The sequence below is a fragment of the Gobius niger genome, assembly GCF_951799975.1.
Source record: "Gobius niger genome assembly, chromosome: 18".
Classification (NCBI taxonomy): domain Eukaryota; kingdom Metazoa; phylum Chordata; class Actinopteri; order Gobiiformes; family Gobiidae; genus Gobius; species Gobius niger.
In genome coordinates this window covers 24,340,800-24,365,095 of record NC_136869.1, presented here as the reverse complement: position 1 = coordinate 24,365,095, position 24,296 = coordinate 24,340,800, and the positions used below count along the sequence as shown (strand labels likewise).

At 43.4% G+C, this 24,296-nt stretch overlaps 1 protein-coding gene across 1 annotated transcript in view; it reads right to left on the bottom strand.

Annotated features, from left to right (window-relative positions):
* Nucleotides 1-21,954, bottom strand: part of cdh19 (cadherin 19, type 2) — an 88,221-nt gene extending 66,267 nt beyond the window's left edge. The window contains exon 1 of the mRNA XM_079575999.1: nt 21,818-21,954. The gene's annotated coding sequence lies outside the window, so the exon portion shown is untranslated. The remainder of the gene's footprint in view (nt 1-21,817) is intronic.
* Nucleotides 21,955-24,296: the final 2,342 nt, after the last annotated feature.

Genomic DNA, 24,296 nt, shown 5'->3' with positions numbered 1-24,296 from the left:
AATATCTTTTCTTCAGTTATTTCAGTGATGATTTGGTTGACTCGTTTTTTAACTTCTACTTTTGTTAAATTATCTTAAGCTCTTAACCCTCGTGTTGCCTTCAACAAAACAACAAAAATGTGACAAAAATTCAACAAAAAATGACAAAAATTCAACAAAAATGTGACAAAAATTCAGGAAAGATGTGACAAAAAGTCAACCCACAAGTGACTAAAAGTTAAAAAAAAAAAAAAATGTGAGAAAAACGCAACCAAAAAGTGACAAAATCTCAACAGAAATGTGACAAAAACTCAACAAAAAAAAAACATGAAAAGGTGACACGACACAGCAACAACGCGAGGAAAAATATCTTTGTGGGTCTTAGCTTTCAAATGAGGTGTTACACAGGCCTATAGCCAAAGGGGCAGCATGCATTCGGTTTAGGCGGGTGGTAAGAGGTTAATATAGAAGGTGCAGTTACACGTATGACCTGAGGTGGCAGTAGTGAGTATATAATGGCCAACTTGCATCTAGCCCCTTTAAATGTGTGATAAACAGCTCCCCTGTTTGAATGGAGCAGGGGTGGGTGGAGTCGCCAAAATATTTACTCAAGTAAGAGTAATGTTACTTTAAATTATTTACAATTAATAGTACAAATAAATAGTAGTGACACAAATAAAAGTAAAAGTAAAAGCATAAAAGTAGAAGTAGAAAATGTTGCTTAGCACTGAGTAACTGTATGTAGACGTCTGATTTATGTTTCAGTTGTGATGTACAGTAAATTATGAGAAATAAAAATTATAATATGAATGTTGAGTAACTTTAAATTTTACTCACAAGTTACTATCTTTTTCACTTAGGTAAGAGAAGTAAGAGAAAACTCCAGTGGAAGTAAAAGTACTGAATGCTTAAACTACACTCATGAGTAGTTACTTTAAAAAGAGTACTACCCGCCTCTGGAAGTGACTGTCCCTGTGGTTCCGACTCTAAAAAAAAGTAAAAACTTAACTGATTATGATCTAGCTCAGAGGCTAATACTTTTAGAAAAATCAGATCTCTGAAGGTCTGTTCAGTCATTCGTGAAGGATTTCTAACCAGGCTTTGACATAGTAACCTAAATGTGGTCACTGGGTTTGATGGCTAAATGCTAAATGCTAATGGCTACAGGAATAACACAGCAAGCAGTCTAACAGAGCAGCTGCTCTGATTTATGCCCACGACACTAGGGGCTGCCATTGCTGTAGTACCTCCATATCGCCGCTAGTCTCCCATTGAAAAGCATTGGACTTAAGACACGTTAAAAACAACTTTAACGCCTGGTTTCTATTTTTTACACTAGACAAGGCTAGATTTTCCTCCTGTGACAACGCTGGGTTAGTCACAATTAAAGAAACCAGGCTGTTTTTTTTTAAAGAATTTTAGAAATCTCGTACTTAATGAGGGTCAGACTGTTAGCATTGGAGCTGCGCGAGCTACACGTCACACAAGGGCCGAGTCTACAGTGAAGATCTCGCCCTTATGCTCTTTTTAGGAACATGCTTCGTCAGAGCTGGGGAGTCTGTAAATCAGCCCTGATTTCCCCCTTGTGCGTGGTCATTGTGGTAAACATGGAGGAGTGAGCAGAAGCTGTCCATTATATATACAGCCTATGTGTATAACACCAGTGCATTATTGTTATTCTTTATGGGGCATAAGGATACTCATACTACTTTAGATACAAGGGCCGTAAGTTCGAAACTGTGCACACAATCTTTTCCCGTGATGCCGCCACCTGCATATTCAGAGCCCTGTACATTTCCAGCATTGCCTGGCTCTGCCAGACTCTTCCCTGTCCATTCCACGCAGGGAATTAATCTGGTCACGGAGCAATTGGAGCAAAAAAAACAAATAGCAATTAGCGGACGTAACGACAGCTGTAGTCCAATTGAAAAAATATGAACTGAATATGAACTCACTCAGAGGCAAAATCCTCGACTATTTCATCCATGATTAGTTTCGGCTAATGTTAATGTTAATTGAACTAACAACATAGTGGTGCAGCGAGTGACGTAACCTTGTCATTTCTCTGTGACGGTCGTGATTGGTTCTGCCTTAGCCGCCAATCAGCAACTTGTTTACCGTGTGTGGCCACACCCACCTTCTTTCGCGCAGAAAGAGGTGGGTGTGGTTTATCAGGCTAGTTCCAGCAAATAGGCCTTCTTATACTTGGCTGTAAGTCAGACTTGGGCAGTCAGTGACTGTGCTAGTTAAGCCGACTGACAGTGGCTCTTCAAGCAACACATCTCAAAGTGAGAGAAGAGAAACCGAGTCACACAAGTGGCCAACAACACGGGGAATGCATGACGCCTTGATGATTGTACAGCATAACCACGTCGGCAGATTAATGATGACAATCTATTAATGTTCCATACCCGATGAGGTGCGCTTCCAGTGAGGACCTCTCCGCTGTCGCGTGAGGAGTAGCCTGAGCAGTTTGGAGTAGTTCACTTATTAAGCTCTTTACCAGAACATAATGGTCATGTTGAATCTTGTAAAAGTAAATGAGCTGTCGAGAGCCATTTGCCACGAGCCGGTAAAATCAATTACTGACGCACGCTTTCATTTCCCTGAGATTCAATTTGGACGCGGGCTGAACCGAGCGCCCGTGTGTGTTTGTGCGTATGTTGTATTCATATCTGCATGCATTGTGGAGTGACATTCCAATTACTGCCCAGTGAATCGTGAGCGGTTCCGGCTTTCTTACATGTCCAAAAGGATGGGGGGGGGGAAAAAACACACTGGATTCTTTCAGCCAAGACAACAGCCTTCTCCTCAATGATCTTAGCAACAGCTCAACTCAGAGATTCTACCAAAAAAGAAAAAGAAAGAATCCAAACTAACGCCTTTCGTGGCTTGGTGGGATAGCGTACAGGTCAACAGACGTTTGCGCGCCACTGTAACGAGACTGGCCTTTCCGTAAATGTAAGGATGAAAGTCCATGGGTAATGAGTTCCAGGAGCTCCGAGCTACACGCATGTTAGCGCAAGAGGGAAGGATAACAAGTACGAGCTGCTTCACGTGGCTTTGGTCATTCTTGTGAACACGAATGGTTTCCTAAAATGGAACAGAGCGGAATGAAAAGTCGACGGGGTGAGAAGACATTTCTTTCGCGTGTAGCTTGTCAGCTTGCTGTAGGTAGCATCACTCAAGCTTGGAACTCCAAAAAGAACAAGTAAAATTGGGGTTTTATTTTGCACGGTTGGACTGCAGGCCCATAGTACACTGCGAGTTTTCCGGGGTAAACTTTTGTCGAAATTGGTTGGATTGTTGAGATTTTTGAGCAAGACAAAAACCCAAAGGTGCATTTCCTGTGACGGACTAGTGGTGGGTGACGACAAAATTGAAGCCAAATCAGTTTCCAGGGTTGAAGAGAAAGAAACTGTCCCCTTTACACACCGAGAACCACCTAATAAGACCATCTCTCCAAGTTCCATCAGGACTGGACGACTGGAGAATTAAACTCAGGTTAAGAAAGCTGTTCTCACTGGTTTTCTCATCATTATTCAGATGTATTCTCAGTTCCAACTACTATCTTTCATGATGTAAAGGTTGACTGTGTTTGCTTTCTGACTGGATCATTAAAAGAAAAGTAAAGTAAATCCAAACTTTTGGTTGCTAAATCCTATTAGTAACATCAGTACGCAGTCTTTGTCTGATCTAAATGCTTGCCGCCAGAATCTTGGCTTTAACTTCCCTAACAAGTCAAAATGAGTGCTACTGCATCAGTTACAGTTATTAGGCTATATTCTGGTGGTTCGGGACTTTCAAATAAGGAGTAGCGTGTACTACACTGAGATTGAGTGGGTGGGGTAGTAGCTTGCGTGCCAGCTGGGAGAGATAATCATTAGGGCAAGGAACATACATTTTTCTTGATACAAAACTCCAAACAACAATTGAAACCAGTGAACCTTTTTGACATTTCAAGCAAGGAAGTCCTTGTTAGGGCCCGATCTTGCGTTTCTACACACAGATTGTAGACTAGACTCTGTGAAATGCTAGTGTTTTGATTGAGTTTTTCTGTGTCTTTACGCTCTTCAATACTGGGACCATCAATATATTTGGGAGAAGAGGAGAGCGAAGAAGAAGCCGCTCATTGTAGTCAGCGCTGTTTTGGGGGGGGGGTTTCCACTGGTGGCCCTACCCAGCCCAATGCCTGCTCTGCCCTGAGGCGAGCGTCTCCACTGCAGAGGCCAGGGCCAAACCATGTTTTGGGACCGACCTCTGGCCAAAGCGCGCTGAACCGGGATTAATGTGACGTGAACAGACTGAGCTCTGATTGGCCACAGGAGAGGGGGCCGTCCTCACTGTTAAAGGAACAGGCCACGGTTTTTCCATACTGAGATATGTTCTTAACTGAGACGTACCTGTCTGGTCTTTGTGCATGCCGTCAGTCACGCAAAACGACCAAAGATGTCGTTAGCATTTGGCCTCTACCTATGTATTCCTATAGCTCCAAACGGGGGTGAAGTCAGAAGCTACCACGCTCTTCCACGGGCACAAAGACCAGACAGGTACGCATCAACTCGTCTAAGCTCAGGTAAGAACATATCTAAGCATTGAAAAACTGTGAACTATTCCTTTAACATGCAGGTCACACAGATTTAATATTTCACAACATCATGCGCTGTTGATAAAGGTGATTTTTCCAGTATTAGCTTTAAGCAGCTGTTAGCACAACTTTACCTGGTGTTAGCAAACATTAGCATGTAGCTTATATGCTAACAGCTTATTGTCGTCTTTTAGCTGCTTCTTTCATCTTGTATCTCCCTAAATAATTCCATAAACCCCACCAAAAAGCAGAGTGTGTCCACATTGTTCTCTTTGCGGTTCACAAAACCTTTCAGGCCGTTCTGTTGTCGCTTTAGTACAGCGTGCACATCTATGGGAGCACCGCCCAGTATCAACTGTGATGCTTGTGTAGTGGAAACCCTCGCCTGTGCTGGGTAGAGTAGATACGTGACTGTGACAGCTATGCAAGACCTTGATCTTTGAACCATGTTATTATGCTGCCTAAGACTTACCAAAGTAGAAACCGATGGAATTCAAAAGGCAGAAATCAGAAGTCCATGCCGTTAAAGTCACTTGGTCAATTTTCTCCTTTTCATTTCCAAAGCGATGGGTGCTACATGCAGAGGGCCGTGCTTGACAGCCGTTCATGAGCTGTAATTGGCCTCGGTCTCCTTGCGAGCACCGGGCAGGTCTCCCATGGCCCTAAGTACACTGGTATATCTGTCCCATGACAGGAGGACAATGAGCCGCGGTCACACACTGTTAAGAGGTTAAGACCCGGGTGCAGCAAGGCATTGTTTTTATATAGCTGTGTGGTCGTTGGATGAAATAAATGTTGCTATTAAAGCTGCAATACCGGATTTCTCCTCTTCTCAAACAATGGTAGAGATTTGGAGTGTTAATAGTAATAGGTTTTGTGTATCTGCATTTAATAACATCTTTAAAACTAGGAGTATTGCCTATACATGTACAATATTTTCAGTTTTCCTACAAATGTGTCAAGGTATGAGGTGTGTTGAAGTAACTTCAATAGAGCAGTGATTGTCTACTGCTGGGTCAGAACAGAAAAGTGGATCCATCCTGTTATATTTATTTACTAAACAGTATAAAAACACTACCCAAGTCTTCAGTATTGTTGGACATAAAGGGACACTGCGTAACACTTTGGATTCTTCTGTTGCCAGCATTACAAAACCTGCTCCTATGGACCAGATTGACACAGAAAGTGCTTTTACTGCAGTGGGTGATCAAAGATTGGAGTTGGATGAGGACCTGACCCTATTTCAACCTGGACAGACTCAAACAGACAAAAGCAGCGATGAGGACGATTTATTGACATGTATACTAGTTTTGGAGATCAGACCCCGGTGGTGGACATCCATGTATGAAAGTCAATATGGATGAACAGCTTGGAGTTAGGGATGTCTTCACCTGAGCCCTTACACTGGTGGTGGTCTGGAAGACCCGTGAAGATGTAGCAGGGAGAAGCCGTGGACGGAAGAGGTGGAGATGGGGTGGAGGCGGGTCACAGCACAGTTGGGAAGCGAACGAACCATGATTGCTGGGGCTTAAAAGCGGGACCGAGGGCGATGATTGAGCTGCCCAACGTTCAATCATCGAATCATCCAGTTCTCTTCTTCAAAGGGCTGAAGATGTGAAGTCCCATCAGATGGTAGATTGGAGAGTATGTCACAACCCAATCAACCATCTGATGGGACTTTACATCTGTGGCCCTTTGAAGAAGAGAACTGGATGATTTTTATGTTTGTTTTTTTTGGTTCTTGGTTGAAATAGTTGCCAATTCTTTTGCTCACACAAGTCTCAGACCTTTCTTTACCTGCTGACGACACGCCATGCTCACAGGTTTCACCGCTCCTGTGGACATGGTGTTTTTGCAGCTGTGGTCAGTCGGACAGACCTGGTATGTCCATATGCCTGACCTCTGCTTTGTCACCACGTCACCAAGAGCATTGTCACCTCTGGGAAGGCTTGGCGTTAGCAGGTGCAGAAACATCTAAGACGTGTGGAAAGCTTTCATTTTCCTTGTCCAAGATGAACAGAAGGAGCTAACAGGAACCTTTTGCATGTGTTCGGTGTGTGTGGAAGTTCTTTTTAATATTTTAGTGTCAGTTTTGTTTTTGGACGTCTAATTGTGATTCAAATTGTTTAGTTTAGCCTTCATCTCTGTGGTTTAGGCTTGGAGAAAAGCCTAAACCAGCCCTTCTTCTTCTTCTGACGCCGTTTCTCCGTCTCCTGAAGCACGTCCTGAAGCTCGCGGTTGCGTGTGAGCAGGGCAGACTTGTTCTCCTGTGAAGCCTTCAGAGCGTCAGAAAGCTTCTGTACCTCCCGCTGCAGCGCTGCCCTTTTCCCCTCCTCTGAGCTCTGCAACGCGCTCACCTCTTCTCTGTGGACGACCCTGAGACGCTCCATTTCACGGCTGAGGTCCTGCACTTTCTTTTTCTGGGCCCTGAGAGCAGAGAAAGCGCTGTCGGATTTCTCGATCAGGGTCTTAAACATGTCTCGCACGGTTTTTAAGTCCTGCTCTAAGGCTCGTGCTGTGGCCTTCTGCTCTCTGACCTCCTGCTCCAGCTCGGTCACTTTGGAGCGGGTCACTTCTGTGTCTTTTTGCTGCTCGCTTAAGGCTGTTTCAAGAGTTTCCACTGAGGTCCGCAGATCACCTTTCTCCTCCTCTAGAGATGTGACTCTGCGCTGGGCCTCTCGCAGAGCTGCAGTCTTTTCGAGCAGGACAGATTCGAGGTTGTGCACTTTCAAGACTAATCCATCTCTTTCTGCCTGCTGTCCAGCCTTCTCCGCCTCCAGACTTTTAACTTTGCTCAGGGCCTCGTGGTCAGCTGACGTCTTTTCACTGATTTCTGATCTGAGGGTGTTGATCTGCAACTGTAGCCCGTCCCTTTCCTCCTCTAAGTCAGCCTTCTCAATGAATGCAGTAGTGAGAGAAGTGTGGAGATAATCTACTTCAGTCAGAAGATCAGATCTCTCTTCTTTCATTCGGACAATTTCGCTCTCAGCCTCCCTGTATGTCTTTTGCTCCTCGCGGAGTTGAACTTTGAATCTATTCACCTGCATGTGTAGTCTATGCACTTTATCGTGCAGGTTGTTTATTTTCTCCGGATCCTGGACGGAGGTGCTGCTTCTCTGTTTCTCCACTTCTCTCTGAGCAGCTGCTGTGATTTTCTTTTGTTCAAGAAGAGCAGATTTTAATTGCTCCACCTGCTTAGAAAGGTCCCGTTGAAGAGCATAGTCAGCAGCCTTCTCCTTTTTCAGTTCGTTTATGATGTTGTCTCGAGTTTGGAGCTGTTCTTTGTGATTCTTCAAAGTCTGACTCATCCTCTCACCTTCTTGGTCACAGTACTGCTGGTGGAAAGATTGCAGAGTGTCGTATTGCTCTTGCTGCGTCTTCACCTGTGTTTTCAGAAACTGGATTTGCTTCAGAAGATCCTCCTGAGAGGTTTGGCTTTCTCCTGCATCCATGACATTAGAGTTATTGTCAGTGACCGTTGTTGCCTCAACTTTCTGCTCCTCCAGACTTTTGACTTTGTCCTGGGCCTCTCTGTTCGCCCTTTTCTCATCATGGAGCTCATTTCTTAGTCCATTGACCTCCAGCTGTAGTTCACATGCATTATCCTGCAGGGTTTTCATTTTCTCTAGAGACTGCAAAGAGGCGCTGCATTTCTCTTTCTCCAGTGTCTCATCTTGGCGCAGAGCAGCTGCTGTAACTTCCTCTTGTTCACAGAGAGCAGCCTCTAGTTTCTTTACGTGTGGACAAAAGTCCTCCATTTCGACGTCACTGGAGGACCACCGTTGTTTGGACCCCACACTGCCCCTCTCTCGTGGAGGATAGACGTTGTGCTTATTCGGGAAACTTTTTACTTTCTCTTCTGCAGCTGTTAGTTTTCCTTTGAATACGTCAAAGTCTTTCTGCACTGCATCTCTGGTCACTTCCATCTGTTTAGTCACGGCGCCTCCATGCTCCTGTTTGTATCTTTCGATTATGTCGTCTACGTCTCTCAGATTTTTTGCGTGCTGCTTTACCTGTTTATTCAGAAGCGGTATTTGTTTAAGAAGAGCTTCTCGGGAGGCTTGGCTTTGACCTGCATCCATAACATTAAATCTATTGTTTATCGGAGGAGGATTTGTCTCAATTTCATGCTTCTCGACAGTCTCTATTAGGGTCTGTGCTTCCTGTTGAGAAACATGAACTGTTGGTAGACAGTTTGCTTCAGTTTGTTCCCTCTGCACAGTCTGCGATTGGGAGTCCTGTAGATTAGACATCAGGGGCTGTGGGTCCTGTAGATAAGTCTCCTGTGTGCTCTGTAGAGGGGATTCCTGTGTGTCCTGTAGAGGAGTCCCCTGTGTGTCCTGTAGAGGAGTCTCCTGTGTGTCCTGTAGAGGAGTCCCCTGTGTGCTCTGTAGAGGGGTTTCCTGTGTGCTCTGTAGAGGGGTTTCCTGTGTGTCCTGTAGAGGAGTCCCCTGTGTGTCCTGTAGAGGGGATTCCTGTGTGTCCTGTAGAGGAGTCTCCTGTGTGTCCTGTAGATAAGTCTCCTGTGTGTCCTGTAGAGGAGTCTCCTGTGTGTCATGTAGAGGAGTCTCCTGTGTGTCCTGTAGATAAGTCTCCTGTGTGTCATGTAGAGGAGTCCCCTGTGTGCTCTGTAGAGGAGTCCCCTGTGCGTCCTGTAGAGGAGTCTCCTGTGTGTCCTGTAGAGGAGTCCCCTGTGTGCTCTGTAGAGGAGTCCCCTGTGTGTCCTGTAGAGGAGTCTCCTGTGTGTCCTGTAGAGGAGTCCCCTGTGTGTCCTGTAGAGGAGTCTCCTGTGTGTCCTGTAGAGGAGTCCCCTGTGTGTCCTGTAGAGGAGTCTCCAGTGTGTCCTGCAGAGGGGTTTCTATCAGGGGATGTGTGTCCTGCTGAGATGTTTCCATCACTGTTTCACAAAACACTTCCAGTAATACGTCGCCGCTCGCCAAGCTAGATGGAGCTGGAGCTGGGATTGGAGCTAGGGCTGTCTCCTGACGTTTTACTTTCTCTTCTGCGGCTGTAAGTTTTACGTTTAATGCGTCAAAGTCTTTCTGCACTGTTTCTCTGGTCGTTTCCATCTGTTTAGTCACGGCGCCTTCATTCTCCTTTTTGCATCTTTCAATGATCTCGTCTATGTCTCCAAGCTTTTTTGCGTGCTGCTTTACCTGTGCTTTCAGAAGCGGTATTTGTTTAAGAAGATCCCCTCGGGAGGGTTGGCTTTGACCTGCATCCATGACATTAAATCCTGTAGTGTCCTGTAGAGGAGTCCCCTGTGTGTCCTGTTGAGACGTTTCCATCACTGTTTCACAAAACGCTTCCAGTAATACATCGGTGCTCGCCAAGCTAGCTGGAGCTGGGGTTGGAGCTGGGATTGGAGCTAGGGCTGCCTTTTCCTCTCGGTCCAGAGCCCTTCGTTGAAGCCGTCTCATCTTACGACTTGGTGTGGTCTGCGTCACAGCGGATTGTGCGTTGTTCTCCTGACTTTTTACTTTCTCTTCTGCGGCTGTAAGTTTTACGTTTAATGCGTCAAAGTCTTTCTGCACTGTTTCTCTGATCGCTTCCATCTGTTTAGTCACGGCGCCTTCATTCTCCTTTTTGCATCTTTCAATGATCTCGTCTATGTCTCCAAGCTTTTTTGCGTGCTGCTTTACCTGTGTTTTCAGAAGCGGTATTTGTTTAAGAAGATCCCCTCGGGAGGGTTGGCTTTGACCTGCATCCATGACATTAAATCCTGTAGTGTCCTGTAGAGGAGTCCCCTGTGTGTCCTGCAGAGGAATCCCCTGTGTGTCCTGTTGAGACGTTTCCATCACTGTTTCACAAAACGCTTCCAGTAATACATCGGTGCTCGCCAAGCTAGCTGGGGCTGGGGTTGGAGCTGGGATTGGAGCTAGGGCTGCCTTTTCCTCTCGTTCCAGAGCCCTTCGTTGAAGCCGTCTTATCTTACGACTTGGTGTGGTCTGCGTCACAGCGGATTGTGCGTTGTTCTCCTGACTTTTTACTTTCTCTTCTGTGGCTGTAAGTTTTACGTTTAATGCGTCAAAGTCTTTCTGCATTGTTTCTCTGGTCGTTTCCATCCGTTTAGTGAAGGTGCCTGCATGATCCTTTTTGCATCTTTCAATGATCACATCCATGTCTTCAAGCTTTTTTGCGTGCTGCTTTAGCTGTGTTTTCAGAAGCTGTATCTGTTTGAGAAGATCCCCTCGGGAGGGTTGGCTTTGACCTGCCTCCATAACATTAAATCCTGTAGTGTCCAGTAGAGGGGTTTCTTTTGTATCATGTGGAGGAGTCCCCAGTGCGTGAGACGTTTCCATCACTGTTTCACAAAACGCTTCTAGTAATGCGTCGCCCCTCACCAAGCTAGCTGGAGCTGGGGCTGGGGTTGGGGTTGGAGCGAGGGCTGCCTTGTCCTCTCGTTCCAGATTCCTTCGTTGAAGTCGTCTCATCTTGCTGCTTGGTGAGGTCTGCGTCACAGCGGATTGTGCGTTGTTCATCTTGCGAATGTCTTACGTTAAGAGATAAGACTATAATAATCTCACTGCGGAGAAATCCACTTGCTATGTTCACTCTGGTGCTGTACGGTACAGGGAAAATGTGAAAAAAGTCTAAATCTTTGGCTTACGACACGCTGTGCAGCTGGGATCTTAACCTGGGAATGAGTTATGTGTGAACGGTCAGAAGTGGCTAGAATCTAAGATAAGGATGACCTCAGCACGGAACACACAACTTCCTTATATGTACATTCTGTTGCCATGGCATCAGAAGGTCATAGGTCAATTTGATTTTGAATGCACATTAACAATGAACAGGTTCCCATGGCGACAGGAGCAGCGTTCTCTGAAGAGTCACATGACCACACAGGAAATGACCTCCACTGTTTCCCTGCCCAAACTAAAATGAAACAATTAAAAAAAAAAAACAGTAAAATGCTTTTTTAATGTAATAGTTGGGTTTAGGAGGAGGGTCGAGGTTAGTTTTCGGAGAACAGTCAGGAGTTGGGTTTAGATTAGGAGCAGGGAGACAGATGAGGTCAGATTATTTAATGCTTATTTATCATGTCAATATTCCGTGGCAGGAAAAAGTAACAATTTTGTACAAATTTAACTCTGAAATTCATGATAAATTGAAAAATCTTCTCTGCCACAGGGGATAAAGAAACACACAACAGACTGTGGAAGTGACATCATTTCCCTTCAGACCCGACTCCCCCATGGTGCTGTACAAGTTTGAAATAAAGTATTTGCCGAAATTTCTATACACAAGCCACAATCTGGACACAGAAAACACAATAGATTATAATTCAAAAAGAACATCATCCTGCTCACTTTGTGCCAGTGCAAAAGAGTGTCATTAACAAATTAAAAACCTCTGAAGAAAATATATAATATCCCAAGACACATGAGAATTCAAAACCACACTAACATTTCAGCAAAAATCAAGATCTCTGCAAACTTAAACTAATCCACAAATGTAGTCCGTCCATCTCCAGATTTTTAGCCACTTTTTACTTGACGACAATCCGCCTCATATTTTCGCAGCCTCGCACTGACAGAGGAATAGACACTGGAGATATCACTGAAGTCCAAACTTTAGCCAGGACTCTTTCCTCATGGATCTACTTTGCAATAGTCCCATCACCTCAAGAAAAAAAATACCTTGATGCTTGAAGACAACAAACAACAACACAGACAAATACGTGTACAGGCCAATGCAAAAACAAAAATCATCTTCTATAATTTCTTGCCAGATTGTAGTTGTTGCAGCTTGATGACTCATTTAACAATAGAGGTGAGATTTTAGGCCCCTGAGATTACACGTATGACAGTCGGGTTTGGGTCAGGCTTCAAGATATATATTTTTTTCTTTGTTTTTTTTTTTTACTGTCATTATAATCTCAACTAAAAATCAAAGATATAGGTTTAGACTATTGGATATAAAATATGATTATACCTATTCCTGCGGTGCTGGGAGGGGCCCGGCACCTTTGATACGGCACAGAGAACATCGCTATGCACGCTCTCTCTCTCAGGACAGCGTTTAAAGGGATATTTCAGGATTTTTGACACAGGGCCTCATTTCCTAGTTATCCAGAGTGTTGCTGATTTCTGGAACTATTTTTTTTTGTAATTCATGCAGTTCTTATACTTGGAGAGCTACGTGGTGCTAGGCTAGGGCAAGGCTAGCGCATTTCTACGGTATCAGCGAGCCTACATTATTAGCCTACACTACATTTAAAGCTTCTAAAATTCAAGAATATATAAGCTTAGGAGGAATAAAGTAAGAAAAATAAATAAAAAATAATAATGATGACATGATTTAGTTTCAACTAAATTAACTTAAAACAAATGTATGTATACATATATGCTGGAATATTAAAATTTATGTTACTAACTTCAGATACATGCTTATTTCTCTTCTGTTTAACACTTGATATTGTTCATTATTAATGTTTGTGTTTTGTTTTTGTTTTCTCTGGTGGAAGTCTGTAAACTGGGTTAGGCGTTATAAGTTTTCACTTCAGCCTAAACCCTTTCGGTCGTGTTGTCCACAAAGAATTGGAAATGTATTTACGTTTAAAGGAATGAACAGACCGAATAAACTACTACTACTACATTAAAAACAGTGTGACCCGCTCCACAGAGCACCTGAGGCAAATCACTTATAACGCCAGACTAACCATATAAATGTCTGTGTTGATAGAATCATTTTTGGAATAGAACTGATCCTGCATCACAAAATAATAATAATAATGCATCAGTTTTATATAGCGCTTTTCTGGACACTCAAAGACGCTTTACATTGCACTATTCGTTCACTCCATACTCGTTGATGGTAAGCTATTGTAGCCACAGCTGCCCTGGGGTAGACTGACGGAAGCGAGGCAACCAGTCTGCGCCATCGGCCCCTCCGACCACCACCAACCACTCACTCCATTCGCTAGGCTTCCTGGGGTTCCCAATCGGTCTCCCATCCAAGTCCTGCCAGGCCCTTCCCTGCTTAGCTTCCAAGGTCTGACGGGATCGGGCAGAGCAAAGGCGGTCTGGACGCACATGCATTACTTTAAAGGTACACTGCGTAACATTTTGGACTATACTGTTGCGGCAAAACAAAACGTGCTCCTAATGACACAGAAAATGCTGTTACTGCAGTGAGTAATAAAAGAATGGATTTGGATGAGAAACTGACCTGTTTAAATCTCGAATTCCACTGCCTTTCGTCACATCTCCATGGAGACGAGCTGGAGACGCACCCACTCCCAGTAAAGTTTACAGTCATATCTTAGGAGGGGTGAGCCTCATAAATGTTTGTTTGTACATTTATAAGGTATTTTTCAATGATGAAAATATCTGTCATGTAATAAATGCTTGTTTTTCAATTTTATTTATTGGGTAAAATTCTACGCGGTGTGGCTTTAACACGAGTTTAAGGTAGTAGTTTTATTTTTTACTTTAACAAGAGTTGAAATATGTATTGATTAAAATATATGTGGAATATATATATAGGGGTGTAAACATAAAGTGGAAGAGATCTGCTCAAACTGCCCTTCTGAAAACCTTATTACCATCACCTTTGATCAAGAGCCTTTTATTTATTTGGCACGAGTTCTCACATTTCACAATCCCTACAATGTTTACTTCAATCCGAACAAACGATTGCCGACATTTAATGGACAAACACCGCTAATTCTGACACAAAACTACAGTATGGACCGTTTCATTAGCCAAACCTCCCACCTCCGCCTGCCAAGATGAAAGGCGGCAAGTTCGCAAAGATCATTAAAGTTTGTAAATGAAGATTGGGCTTATGCATTTAATACGATATTGGCATCATTTACAAGAACAGCTATTCGCAATTTGGAGGAAAGCCATCTGTTCCACACGACTTGGAGAAGATCACCCTTCCAAGACAAACTAGCCCTAATTGGTCCCAGGGGGAAGCCGTCGGGAGGCGGCATGTTTACTGCTCAGTGCCATAAAACAATATAAACTGACGCGCTGTAGGGATTGTTGCCGGGATCAGGAGCCGAAATGATCCCAAGAACAAGGGAGACGTGGAGCCATTGTGTACTTGTTTGTAAGTGCTTCGTTTGATTTGATTTGCCCACGAGAGGGAATTACAGCGGCGGAAAATTGATGCCGGTCTCCAGCGGTATTTGTTAGGGAAGTAGAGGAGTGTTGAGATGCGCCGTTGTAATTGGTGATGGGGGAAATGAGGAAAACGGTTTTGCACTGGGCTATGAAGGTAGAGAGTGGAAATCCCCAGGCATTCTTACTGGGAGCTGTATAACTGTCATTCGCTTAGACAACGCAAAACAAACCTTTTTGATTTAGATATTTCTAAGGCTTTCAAAACAAAAGGTAATCTAATCTAGTATGCAATTTTGAGCTTTCGGACGGCATCATTTGGAAATGCCCATTAATTTTCACGTTCGAGTTTGAAAGATCAAGGAAAAATTGAACAAAATATGCTGAATTATGAAAGTAATTTCTACCAAATAAGATACAGAGACATGTGTGGAGTGGACAATGTGCTGTGTCAAAACCTTCACAAGGACATTTGCACTTTCTTTTGGACTTTCATTTCTGTGTTAAGCATGTTAGTCCACCAAAAACATCTACATCAAGGGTGCCCAAACTTTTTGTCTCTGAGGGCCAAAATTAAAAAGTGCCTGCGGGCCAAAATAGTTAGTTTCTTTTTTGGTATACATTTGTATTCAATTCTATCTATGCAAATAGTATGCCACAAAAGCCAAGTTTCAATTATTGTAGCAATATAGTGCAACAACACCACCTGTAACCTGCACTACCTGCAGTGACTTTACCTCATTCATTTCTTTAAGTCAAAGAAAATGCCATATTAGATCAATTTGAAAGTGTCAGTTCAGCATAAATTATTTTATAGGTCATAGATGTCATCGACCTTTGCAATAAAGTTGGAAAAAGTTGGGAAGTTGATGCTACGACGCTCTATGACTGACAAACAAGACACCAGAACAGTGTTTCCTTAACTTTGCGAAAGGAGTGAAACAGCGCCCCCAATTTCACGCTGGTGGCCAAAAAGTGTACTGCATCCATATTTACTATTGAGAATGAATGGGAGAGAGTTAGTATTAACCAGATGCAGCGCAAAAGTACGTCACTCTGGCGGGCCAACCTAATTGTTCCGGCGGGCCCCATTTTGGGCACCCCTGATCTACATAGAGTGAAAACAGAATAATTCCCATAGATACAGATGGAAAAAGGGTAAGAATAATCATTCTTTCATCAATTACTCCACCACTACTATAAGAAATGCAGAATTATGGAAGTATTTTTTACTCAATGAAGATACAGAGTCATGGATCGGAGCAAAACAGCCCAAATGTGTTCCTGATGACATGTTTGACATGTTATTTGTCATGGAACAGGGAATGCTAACGTTAGCTTCATGCAACATGCAAATGGCTAGCGTCGTGTGCCAGTTCTTTACATGAACATAAAAACAAGACATGGCATTTGATCCGACAAACAGAGTCTGTAGCCTGTTTGTTTCTAAAGCAGTTAGCATTAGCCATCATTAGCTATTACTTCTAGTGGACAATGTGCTGTGTCAAAACATCCACATGGACGTAGTTGTGACTTGACTTTATTTCTGTGTTTTAAGTATGTCTATAGTTGCCTGGCCTACCAGACACTCCTCCTTTCTGTTCAAAAGAAGAACCGTCTGGACAGCTCCTCGCAGCCTATCATTTCACAATTTTACCCACATCGGTCCAATCACGCACCGAGAGGCGGGACTTCATTCCCCCAAGAGGCGGAAGCCGTCGCCACACTCGACCAAAACGACAGAGATGGCGTGTGCGGCGAGTGATACGATGTTTTCTTCTGCTCTGTCGTCTGTTTTAAATCATAAAAAAAAAACATAATCCCTAAAACCGGAGCAAGAAACAGCCTTCGAAGCGTTCCTCGTGAATAAGGCTTCCTGCTGCTTGTTGCTGCGACGTATCTAGCGTTGCTCTGATTGGTTGATGCCGTCTGTCAATCACGGCCACCGGGAAATCGTTGAGATCATGCTCGCTCCCAGACTACATGTCTTTGAAATATCTATGAAAAAGCCTGTAGTTTGGCAGGCCAGGCAATGTTTACAGTCACCAGTAAAGGTCTAACGAGTGAAAAATAATAATGACTCCCACAGCACCCCTCCCCTTGCCAGGCCAGGCCCTCCAGTATGACGCGCTGCCGTCTGTATCCACTATAATGACAGGGTCTGTACACAGAGATAGTGGAGGCTGTTGTGTCTCTTAAAGGCCCTTTGCCTGACTTTTTTTTATTTTATTTTCGGTTGACAACACACACAGGTAGGAGTATGAACATTCTGAAATGGTTAGTTCTAGTCCAAACTTATTCTTCACTCTCCCGACATAATCCTGACATCACTATTTTGCCACATCAAGAGTCAAAAGCATGTTTCACGACTTTGAGAGAGCGATGCTTTCATGGCAATGTGAACAACGACGACAAGCAAGGTCACAATTGATAAAAGACTTTAGAATTGCACGAAACACAAATGTATGTTTTGTCACAATTTTCTAAAAATCAGATATACGACCTTTAATATCTGGACAGTTTGCGAGAAAAATGAATGACAAATGTATTTCTCTGTATATCTTCTGTCCGATAGGGGTGTTGATATAAAAACAAGGCTCCCCGCAGAAAAGATTGGTCGAATAAAAAAAAAGCATGGGCACAGTTTGAGTCAGAGAAACCCTTTTTTTTGGATGAGAGAGAATTTAAAGAAATAGGCCACCGTTTTTACATACTGAGATATGTTCTTACCTAACCTTAGACGAGTTAATATATCCCCGTCTGGTCTTTGTCCGTGCGCTCTGTCAGGCAAACGGAGCACATACGCAGCCTCTCCCACATGTCATATAGCTCCAAAAAAGCTCACGATAGAAGCTACCAAGCTCTTCCACGTGTTCCCTATTTAAATAAAGTTACGTGAAGTGTTTTCATGCGAAGTATATTTACACAGAAATGTAGCATGTCGATTTTATAAGCAGATAAAAAGGGGTACTATATTGTGAGGCGTAATGATACGAGGAGCACAACGTCCGCGCAGTAACTCCTAAAGACTTCCCCCGCTCACTTCCGTCAATAGAAGCTGCGTGACTTGTACAGAGCCTTTTACAACAAGCAGAAAATATATTTTCGGAAAGTGCTGCGCATTCCTACCTCATGGTCGAGGTCCTGAGTCCTGTGTCGTCGTCCGGGGTGAGTTGGAAATCTGTGAAACATTACTACACTATATACTTTCTGCTTGTTATCACAGCCCGGCACGATGCACGTAAAAGGCATTGTTCACAAGTTATCCACGCTTCTTCAACTGTTCTCTGCTAGCTCTCTACAAGTCACGCAGCTTCTATTGACGGAAGTGAGCGGGGGAAGTCTTTAGGAGTTACTGCGCGGACGTTTTACTCCTCGTATCATTACGCCTCACAATATAGTACCCCTTTTTATCTGCTTATAAAATCAACACGTTACATTTCTGTGTAAATATACTTCGCATGAAAACACTTCACGTAACTTTATTTAAATAGGGAACACGTGGAAGAGCTTGGTAGCTTCTATCGTGAGCTTTTTTGGAGCTATATGACATGTGGGAGAGGCTGCGTATGTGCTCCGTTTGCGTGACAGAGCGCACGGACAAAGACCAGACGGGGATATATTAACTCGGCTAAGGTTAGGTAAGAACATATCTTAGTATGTAAAAACTGTGGCCTATTCCTTTAACCCTCAGGTTTTTTTTTTCCCTCGATGTCTTCAGTCCAATGTTGAGAAGAATCTGCTGCCTCCTCTTCATTACGTCTTGTATAAAGCATCTATTTGCGCTTTATGCAACATTTACACGGCTATTCGCGGACTGTTCTCAATGGTAACTTAGGTATAAACCAGGCATTGTAAGGTTGTGAATGCACTGCCGTTCATGTCTGGTTAACAAAGCCCCCTGTATTTACTGCTACTCTTAAACCTCCATGTCCATTGTCCACAATCTGCTCCTATACACAATGTTTTTTTGCCGCTCACAATGGCCGGTATTTATTATGCATGCAATCTTTACTTATGAAAACGTCTCACAACCCCTTTGGATAAACAAGGCATGGTTATTCAAGGTAAAATCCACTGGCAGAAGCTTTTTTTTTGTTATTGTTGTTGCCGTCTCACCTCACGCCTGGGGTCAGGATTCTCAGCGATGGAGATCTTAAAAAAGAAAAGAAAAAAAGAAGCAGTTTCGCAAACACCGCGGACGCCTAACGATCCGAAATATCGATGTTTCTCCCTGTGACATTTTATTAATACCCTGTAAATGCCCGTTCTTTTACATTTTTCACCATCATATTTATTCCAGGAGCGCGGCGGCAGCGGAATGCCGGCAGCCATCTTAAATGATGCAGGAAATTTACAGATTTGTGCTCCGTGACAAACACCTGGGGGGGGCTTTGTTTCAAATTGATTGTATTCTGCTAAAAAAATGACTCGCAGCGCCTTTGCTTCACTCGGGATCCTTTGAAAAATATTCTTAAAGCGACACCGCCCCATTGTTTATGAACGTGCCATCTCACTGTGCAGCAGTAATGGCCTTTTCTTTTAGCAATGGGCCCCAAAATCGACTTGTGCGTGGTTAGCGTTTTTGTTGTGAATGGCAGGAATATACTTCCATTCAGCTTTATTCTAAACCCAGGCACTGAATATATAAAAGCTAAAGCAAGAAGATGAGTTTATGTGGACAGATCTAAAAAGAAATCCATAAAACAACCACTTTGTACCTTTTCATGCAACTTCCACAACCACTAGTCGCTACTATTCCTACTGTTACTACTGTTACTACTGGGTGCAGAACCGTGCCCAACACCTTTAACTATGCTTGAAAATTGAACGCCAGCTCTGCCTCACAGGAAAACGTTAGTTGCCGAGGTCAGAATTGTGTAGAAATATCCAACTTGAAATAAAGAGGACCATCTCCGGTGAAAGAAATACATATTGACTACAAATATGATAGAAGGGTAGTCTCGCCAAGCAGACTCCGCTTCTTTACAGAAGAGGGTCTGGCAACACTCCATTGCGCGCTTTCAAAGGAAGTGACGCAGCGATATGGAGCCTACCGACCAATCAGAGCAGCTTCCTTTGTTTTGTAGTTTTTCAACACAAGCATCCACTTCACGTAATGCTCCGGTTTGCTTGTATTCTTAAGTTTTTCTGACATAAACGACAGAAGTCATTTACTGAACTCCGTGTGGCAGGAGCGCCATTGTTAAAGGAATAGGCCACCGTTTTTACATACTGAGATATGTTCTTACCTCACTTTGGTCGAGTTAATATATCCCCGTCTGGTCTTTGTCCGTGCGCTCTGTCACGCAAACGGAGCACATACGCAGCCTCTCCTACATGTCATATAGCTCCAAAAAAGCTCACGGTAGAAGCTACCAAGCTCTTCCACGTGTTCCCTATTTAAATAAAGTTACGTGAAGTGTTTTCATGCGAAGTATATTTACACAGAAATGTAGCATGTCGATTTTATAAGCAGATAAAAAGGGGGACTATATTGTGAGGCGTAATGATACGAGGAGTAAAACGTCCGCGACCAGACGGGGATATATTAACTCGGCTAAAGTGAGGTAAGAGCATATCTCAGTATGTAAAAACGGTGGCCTATTCCTTTAATGTCCGAATGACGACAACTTTCTTGTCGCTGTTTCTGTCGTCACATCTGCTATGTTCTTATTGGCTGCTATGCGCTTCGGTTGTCTCACATTAGTCCCACCTCAAGCAGTAGCTTTTCTACGACAGGGTCGCCCGACTAGTCTCCTGTTTATTAATTAATAAACATCGGAGATTAGTCTGGATGCCAGGCTAATAGAAGGGTACCATAAACCCTTAAAGGACTTAACAGGTGGCACCTTCAGATGCAAGTAATAGCACATTTTCAACTAATAACATTTACAGATGCACTATACCAAATTTCGAAATGTTTCAATCACTCAGAAGCAGAGTTCTAAAAGTCTTTCTAAACTGAATTGGAGTAAGTTCTGTTGAAGAGTTGGCAGAATAATCCAACTTGTGGGTGTTCTGCCTGAAAAGTGAATTGAGACTGACTGGTATGTAATTAGACGGCTATTTCGAGTTTTAGAACCTGTGAAATCCATTGTTAAAAGAAAAACAACAACTACTACTGCTTTCACCTCTACTCCTACTGCTTCTAATATTGTTTGGCAGCTTCTTCATGCTTGCTGTACAGCATAGAAACGTACTTAAGGGGAGACACTACAGGCAAAACTCAATTTTTTTCAGTTTTCAGGTTTTGGGCCAAATCTGTCTCTGAACATATAAGTTTTCACCCGGAAACAGAAAATATGCCTAATCTTCACAATAACATGTTTAAATATTGCGCTGATTCAATGTTCTCCCATAGACTTATATGGGACAATGCAATTTCAAGGGCCTTTTTCTCAAAACACATTTTTCCGTCATTGTGGCGACACTATGTTCAAATCAGTCGGACCTAAAGACTTCACATTTTCCAGCCTTGGACTGAACAATATTTGGAAGTTTTTTCAGAGGGATTTTTTATTATTTAATCCCTAAGCCCCATTTATTGAGTTTTGAATGTCAAAAAAAAAGGCGAAAATTACATTTTTACACATTTTTCCACTAAAAAACAGCTTATTTTAAAACTAAACAAGAAATCCAAAATCCCCTCTGAGAAAGTCTTGGCAACTCATTCATCAATAAAATGAAACCATACATTTGAATGTAGCTCTATCCATTATTCAGATCTCGTCGCCGAAAAGATGGGAAATTTTGATCATTTTTAGGCATAAAACACTTCATTCTTTTAAGATAAAATGACAGAAAATTTGCCATGTGTTTTTTTCTCACATTTATGCCAGTGATCGACAGCACAAGTTTCAAATTGATATCTGTAAATATAATTTTTTTCCCTATTCACCTGCAGTGTCTTGCCTTAACAACAAAACCTTTCAAATGAGAAATTTCCCCGAACTACTTCCTGCTACTTTTTCCGTAAACAACTACAATTACTTCCAACTACTACTACAAGTTAACTGTAAACATCCAGGAAACCCAAAAGCAATCTCCCAAGTGGACCAACATCCCATCGGACATGCAGCTTTCTTCCTATGATATTACAAGTTCCCCACATGCGCCTAATCTTCCCTTGCCACAAAAGCTCTTGGCGATGACCACCATCCAGCACCACACCCACCTGTTTGTCCACTTGATCCGTCCCGGGACCCTGCTGTGTCACAACTCCGGGGGAAAGACACCATCTCCGTCGGGGCGAGAAAGAAGCGCAATCTGCTCAACTAAATCCCCCCCCCTTGCTACACTGGAGTGTCATTCCACCCCAGCACAATGGCTCGGGCTCGAGATACGTGTGCTCCTCACAATGCGTAATCCTCAACGCGGGCGACCTCCCCTTTCACTGGCTCTGCAGCCCCTTCAAAACTTCCACGGGCGAGCCAACAAGGGGCTGCATTGTCCGGGCAGAAACACTCGGGGCCTTCATCGCCAGGCAAATACTCGTAACGCGAATGGATTTCTATCTCCGCAGCCCCCTGTTCTTTCCAGTTGCGGACAATCTGGTGTTTATCGGAGGGGAGATTGTCGCATAGAGTGCCTAGTCATGGCGAGGTTATCCAGCGACCGCCGAGCTGTTTGTGAAAGAGATATCGCGGTAACTGTCTGGGTCTTGTTCTTCTTTTTTATCCATCTTCTTTAACCATACTCTCAAAACACGTAATTTATTCAATGACCTTGAGTTGTAAGGGGTCTAAAAACTGGAAACTAGACTATCAATAGACTTGACTGGGTTACAATTATACAGATGTTGGGTTAGTCCTGAGCCACTGCGACTTTGCACGCTGTCACTGTGGGCCAACCTGAGCAGCGTGTTTTTGGAGGTTGGGGAAAACCGGAGAACCTTCGGTCTCCTCTGAAACGGTGGACCACCTGCTGGATTTGTCACTGTTTCAGAGCGTGGTGTCCTGCACTGGTCAGCTCCTCGTCCTTCCTCTTCCTCCTGAACAGCCTCTTCTCGCTCCTTCTCATCTTCATCTTTATCCCTCCTTCTCCCCTGGCTCTGATGCCATTCTTCACCTGAGCGTCACCTGTGAAACTCCGCCTTACAGTTGTATATACTGTGAATAGAAAAACACCACAGTCTTTCACCATCTTCTGGAAAGAGTGTAGCAGACCAATATAATCAGTTTTATTCTCCAGTGAACGTACATAAGCCAGAACAATATTAGGGATAGAAGGCTTGTCAGGTTTAGCTGTTTAGCTTGCCCGGATACCTCCTCATTTGCCCCTTTTTCGTTTCCTGTCGCGCCTCTTGTGACGCCCCCACTGTGCTGTGTGGGCTTTTGGTGCCTCTTCAGGGGAATCTGTGGATTTGTAGGTCTCAAATACCACTCAAAGACCTTATCAGCTATAGCGTTTTGTTCTTCTGAATCCCACAAAAACAAAAAGCATATAGTAAACCATCTTGTAAAACAATGTGGAACACAGAAAGTGAAAATGCAGTTCGTGCCAAGGGTTTATATGGACAGATCTATAAAGAAATACACAAAACTACTACTTTGTACCTTTTCATGCAACTTCCACAGCCATTAGTAGCTAATATTCCTACTTTTACTACTGGGTGTAACTTAGCACAGGTTTAAACCGTGCCCAACACCTTTATCCATGCTTGAAAACAGAAAGTGAAAATGCAGATTGTGCCAAGGGAGAGGGAAGCTGCTGCTTGTTTACGTGCCACCATGGGGGTACTAGCAAACGTTGTGTGTAGATGAATATTAAAAATGACATACTGTAGCTAATGGGTTACTATACATTTAACACACAATAGTACCCAAAGGCTTTTATGCGAACAATGGCTTCAGCATTTTGAAATAGCCATTGGTTTATTATTATGGAATGTGGCACGGAATTCCAATTATCACAGTGGGTTTGATGACACAATCCATGTCTCTGTTTTTGGTTTCAGACTGTGGTCACATCATCTTTCTGGCAGAAACGGGATATCCAAAACAGTATTAATAAGAAATGTCCAGAGATTTCAAAAAGTCTTCATGTCCATTATTGAGCCATATTGATCAAACCATAAAAAGGTTGGGATGCAATCTGGAACCAAGCGCTTTCACATGTGTCAAATCAGAAATAAGTCATGGATGTTCCAATAAATCTTAAGCCCCTTCCTAACTGCTTTCACTCGGGTCTCAGTGAGTTTGTTTCTTCCTTGTTTCCACTGGGGGAAAATTTGTTGACAACCACCCGGAAGAACCCTCGCCTCTGAAGGCCTGTCCAAACAGCCAAGACTGTAGAGGCACTGTCCAGTTCAGACCTCCGAGCGATGTTTACCTTTAGAATTGGGGTGGATTTGGCAGCTCTGTTGTCCTGTTGCTCGGAGTTAGCTCAGGCAAACTCAACAAGCAAACACGCATCCGCTCTTTGTACTTTCTAAACAAAGAACATTTCTATGCAGCACAGTGAGCAACGGCCTTCCCCCTCTGAGTCCTTTGTGTTTGGGTGCCATGTTCCTTATCGTAATGAAGTGTTTACTCACTTTTTTTTGGTCGCACTCACACCTCTCTGCCAGTTCAGCCTTTTTAGTGCAAGATCCAATTAAAACAATATTAGCCCACTTTAGTCCAGCCTTGGTGGTTCTAGGGGATCCAAATATT